General features: G+C 29.7%; 1 long non-coding RNA gene across 2 annotated transcripts; it reads left to right on the forward strand.

The window, feature by feature from the left end:
* The first annotated feature begins 508 nt into the window (after positions 1-508).
* LOC127723795 (uncharacterized) lies at positions 509-3923 on the forward strand. Of its 2 annotated transcripts, none has more exons than XR_007992256.1 (4): positions 509-529; positions 2097-2174; positions 3161-3338; positions 3848-3923. It is a non-coding gene; the product is annotated as an uncharacterized LOC127723795 (long non-coding RNA). The 2 variants fall into 2 exon arrangements; XR_007992257.1 differs by lacking the exon at positions 509-529 and adding an exon at positions 576-595.
* Positions 3924-5895: the final 1972 nt, after the last annotated feature.

The raw sequence follows: 5895 nt of genomic DNA on the forward strand, positions 1-5895 counted from the left end.
AAAATGGTTATTTTAAAGATATAAAATTGAATCAATTTAAACATTTTGTTATGTTCTTTTCGTTTTTTTTTATTTCCTTTTTATTCTTCCTCATTTTTTGCTTTTGTTAATTTCCAAATTTTGTTAATAGTGGTAGAACTTCGTTTGTCTGTTAAATTTATTTAAAACTGTTTGATTCTGTGTTATTAGAGTATAATTAACATTGATAATAAATAAAAAGTTTACAAAATCCTTATATTTTTATCTCTCTTCTTCTGTTTTCCTTTTTATGACCAAGTGAATATTTGTGGATTTACCGATTTTTGAGATTGACTCGTGTATATCCATCTATTGCCTTTCCAAACAACCACTGAGTTTACCAAATGACTGTTTGTCCAGAAAAGGGGTCAAATATAATTGCATAATTATTTTCCTAATTTGGGTAATTCATGTACAGTCCTGAGATAAGCTTCAGTAACGATGTCTTATCAAATCTATAAAATGTAGAAGTCACGTATTGTTCATCAGTTCCTGTACTTAGTCAAAAAAGGTAAGGATGACTTTAGACTGGTACCCGGTCGTTGTTTGACAAGTTTGATATTTGTATATTCCGAAGGTATACTAAATATTTTTCTAAGACAACCTTCTTTGTTTGACAAGTATGATATTTGTATATTCCGAAGGTATACTGAATATTTTTCTAAGCCAACCTTCTTTGTTTGAAAAGTTTGATATTTGTATATTCCGAAGGTATACTGAATATTTTTCTAAGACAACCGTCTTTGTTTGACAAGTTTGATATTTGTATATTCCGAAGGTATACTGAATATTTTTCTAAGAGAACCGTCTTTGTTTGACAAGTTTGATATTTGTATATTCCGAAGGTATACTGAATATTTTTCTAAGACAACCGTCTTTGTTTGACAAGTTTGATATTTGTATATTCCGAAGGTATACTGAATATTTTCTAAGAGAACCGTCTTTGTTTGACAAGTTTGATATTTGTATATTCCGAAGGTATGCTGAATATTTTTCTTAGGGAACCGACTTACGCTGACTTCTTATCCCAGGCTTATAACACAGTACTGTTCTGCGTGCATTTATTTAATGCAATCTTTGATCAGTGGGCAAAATATAAGATAAGTTATTGCGATTTCTCGAAATGATGTATACAAAACATGCTCTAAAATTGTAAAACCGAATTAATTTTTTGCGAAACATTTCTGTCGCAAGTTGGCAATAATAAAATCATCATAAAACATACTAAATTTACAATACATTTCTTTTTCTAGATACCCTGAAATCAAAAACTTTTTTAATATACCACAAAGAAAAAACTTTAATAACTGACCACTACTGAGCATTAATAAATGAACATTTCAATTACTGTAAATTCAGAAATTATTGCGATGTTTTTATTATTGCGAAAAATGCGACAGGGTAATAATCGCAATAATTTAAACTCGCATTTTAAAATTTTTTATATGAATAAAACAGGATTTTTCTCAATATCGCAAAAATATAAATCGCATTTTAGTCTAAAATAACAAAATCGTAATAATAAATGCACGCAATAATTTCTGAATTTACAGTATCATTAATTAAGGAAATTCAATGACTGTAATATTTTTTCTGTCTATGAACAAATAACATCAAAAATGTTATGTGGGTTAATTAAAATTTTTTCGAAATTTCGAATAGACAGAAACAATATTAGTCATACCTTATAATTTAATTCTAAATTCCATTTTTAAGGAGTAAATCACGAAAATCATTGACATACAAAACTATGTCTTTGAGCTGATAGACAAAAAACTTTAAGCCCATCAGAAGAAGTGTTACATCCAAAATTAAATTATTAGGAAATATACAAAGCAACTAAGCTACCCGCAGCTACCCACAGCAGTCAAATTATTGTGTTTTTTGTTATCGAAATGGTAGACGTACGGAACAGACTAAATAGTCTCAGATAGCCTCAGATCGCTTTCGTCCGATTGATAGAGTTGAAATAAGTAAACAATCAAGTACACCTCAGATTTTGGGAATAGAATGTACAAATTATGTTAAAAAATGTTTTTAATATATTATTATATTAAAATGCTTTATGTCCAATTCAGGTATCAAAATGAAGTGTCTGTTTATGTTAGCCGTTTTGTTGCCTTTTGTTTTTGGAGCTCCCCAAGAAAGATTTTTGAGTATGTATAATTTAGTTAAGACTAAACTATAGAATAACAACTTATGCAGTCGGTTTCACAAAAAAATTACGGCAAAGATTAGACATAGTCGTAAGTTGTTTTGTGAAATCGTATCCAGTACTTTTACAAGCGATAATAAAGTTTTGAATTAAATTTATAATAGTTCATTATTCTATGTTAGCAACTTTTGCAAAATCTGTTAAACTGCGATAAATGATTTGATGCAATATTAGAATTATTTCAGGAAACTTTGAATTGAAAAATGTATATTTTTTTAGTGTCAATAACATATGCCGATTTGTTCATGGCAGTTTTGTCATTAGAGTCAAATCGCTAGTTGATAAATTTACAATTGAAAAACTGGTCAGTGATAAAAATTCTTGTTTAGAATATGAAAACAACATGTTACAAATTGTATAAGTAACTCAACTTAGCGTACTGATTTGTCCTTAATATTTCGAAAAAATCATGTATATGACTAAAGGTAGATGTTGGTTATACGTCAATGAGACAACAACCCAACGATCAAGATAATCAAAAAGATAATTAGAGGGCAACACATATTTTTTGAAATATATAGACAGGTGTTTATACGATATGTCATCAAATTCACTGTAAGTATTTAATAAAATGGGTTATGTAGAAAAGAAAAAAAGAGTCCAAGAAATGGACTGGTCCTACAATGGCATAAGTAAGCAATTGAAAAAAAAACATTATTTGTTTTTGTAACCAATTAGTTAACCTCTATGCAACTACTATTGCGAAGAGGGTATGGATGGGAATGGGCAATAGGTAAAAAAAATAAGAGAAAAAATATGGCAAATATAAATAAAAAAAGGATATAGATAATGGGGTGCTAAAATAAAAAAATGATAATAATGGGCAAAAAAAAAATAAAAAATAGAGAACAATGACCTTAAAATCAAAGAATACAGAAATGAAGTCTCCCTGATCAAGACCCTTATTCATCATGTATCTCATTATAGTTGGCAACATTCAAATACATCTACCAGAACTTCACTTAGACCAAGTCACACAGTTAGTTGAAGGGTTCGCTCATTCTGGTATGGGACAAACAGCTTGTGTAACGGCTTGTGCATCTGCGGTTTCAGCGACAGGAGTTGGGGCCATATTGACTCCTCTGTGCCCTTCAGCCTGTGTAGCGTGAGTATAAATTCTAAAAACGCATTCATTATACAATACTAGTGTAATAGCTAATTAACAGGAATGTTTGATTTCGATTAATTATAACTTTAGATATTTTGCTTGCACTCTGTCCTGGTCTTTAAAAAAAAAGTTCTAATGAAGTGGATGTAAGCAATTATAGGCAACCGTACGTCCTTCAACAATGAGAAAAACCCATACCCGTATAGCCGGCTATAAAGGGTCCCGACATGAAAAAAATATGAAACAATTCAATTGAGAAAACTTAGGCCTAATTTATGACAAAACAATTTACGAAAAACAAATATGACAGACATGAACCAATAACAAGTATGCTCTCTCGACAATCTGAATTCAAACAGTTCAGTTTCGTATAAATACTAGCTTAGAAATATGCAAAGAAGTGTTCAGATAATGATTTAACAACAACAAAAAATAAAAAAATTACAGTATACGAAATATCTTATTGATATACTATTTAATACAGATTTTTTTCTTCTTTTTTTCAGTGTCCTCAAACAAGTGAAATAGGCATCAGAAAACTATGGGAAACATTTATTGAATAAAAGCTCAATTTTTTTTAAAGTGTAGTCGTTTGTGATACTAGTAGATCATTTGTCTTTCATTTTACCAAAAAATACATTTCGTTACTGTTTTAGTGGAATGTATGTATTAATAACATTAACCAGATATGCATTTCGGCAATCAATGTCTCTAAGTGATGCTCGAGGCTAAAATATTTTAAAAACCACACCATGGTTTTAATTCTATGAAAATTGTTTTTACATACTTGTTACTTTTACTGAAATTCAAAACTATAAAAAAAAAATCAATTTTCTAAGTAACCATAATTATATCATTAATATTATATTTATCAATTTGGAAACTTTAATAAAATAATGATAAACAACTGAAAAAAATAGTGACAATAAAACAATAATTAAAGGCTTAGACGACCAGGTGCCTGACATATTCTATATATATATATACATACATATTTATTGTTGTAGACCGCATGTTGCTCTCTAAAAATGTTTTGGTTATTATTGTCCTTTGGTTTGCTCCCCCGGTGATCATTACATATACTAAACTATTGACATTGATTGCTCTCTCTCGCTGGATGTCACTGTGGTGGAAACAAGCTTTTGAAAATCAAACCAATAGTCATATATGAAAAAGGAGACATGTAGTTTAAATCATTAATAAGCTAAGCCATCAACAAGAAACCTAGAAAAGTATTCATACATAAACACGTATAAAAACGCATATATCATAAAGAGACAATACAAAATGTGTTTAAAACATTTTAAGCCCCGCTCACTGAGAATGAACTTAGCTATGGAATACGACCAATGAAACGAGATAAAATTCCCGGGATTTGACAACACTCTTAAAGAATACCTTATTTCTGGTAAACGGTATTGAATATTCTGAGTACACTTTTCAATAACATTTCAAATACTAGAACCTTCTCGCAGATGTGGGTTAAAAGCATTATGGTACATATGTTTTTAAGAAGGGGAATGTGAATGATTATCTTTCGTTAGTTTGACATTTTGGTAAACTGTTTGATTCTTTCATAAATACAAGACTGTTGAAATGATGTGCGAAAAACAAAGAACTAACAGATGCATAATACGGATTCCACGCTGGTCTTGGTACCACATATGCCATATTTGTCCTTCATTCATTAAGAACAAACATGTTAAAGAAAAGGGAAATGTTTACATTGTTGTTTTAAAGATTATCGTTGAGCTTTCGACAGTGTGACACATTTTAAATTGTGTCCACGATTAATCAGATATGGTATTCCAGTAAGTTTTTTAATGGTTATTAAATCAATGTACACAACAGAGTGTGTCCATACGTATTCCTCACTTGGAATTTCTCACCATTTTACAACAAAAAATGTTGGGGTAAATTCGTGTTTGATTTTAAGCAACTGGGTACCAATAGAAGCAGAAATTTCACTGGTTTATTTGGTTGTATATTTGTTGTGGAGCAATTTCATTTTCTTATGAGATAAACACATATATTATTTTCTGTTCAGAAATTTGCAATATATTTCAACCAAATTAAATTGTTTATAAATTATTATACGTGTTAACATCAAGAGAAAACAAAAACAACTGAAGACAAAACCATGACCAAATAAAGAAATATTCTTGAGACAATTCTGCTTTTTTTAACTCCTTGTTTGTTAAAATGCAACCATTAATGCCTTCAAAATAGGTCTTTGAAAAATGTGTTTTTATATGAAATATAAAGCAAAAACTGCAGGTGACGAATACTTTTGGCTATGTACTGTATATAAATTTGAATACGTGTTAAAATGGATGGTAGATTATCAGAATTTTTCGATTGCACTGTTGGTCTTATGAAAGTGTAATCTTTATCTCCTCTTTTGTATTCTGATTATGTAAATAACTTTGAGATGGAGTTGATCAATCAAAATTGAAAATCATATGAGCTTCAAATGTTAAATTTATATCCTCTGATGTATGCAGATGGTATGGTGTTATCAGTGAAAATTGTACAAGATTTGCAGCCTTTGATA

The sequence above is a fragment of the Mytilus californianus genome, unplaced genomic scaffold, assembly GCF_021869535.1.
Source record: "Mytilus californianus isolate M0D057914Y unplaced genomic scaffold, xbMytCali1.0.p SCAF_13, whole genome shotgun sequence".
Taxonomy (NCBI): domain Eukaryota; kingdom Metazoa; phylum Mollusca; class Bivalvia; order Mytilida; family Mytilidae; genus Mytilus; species Mytilus californianus.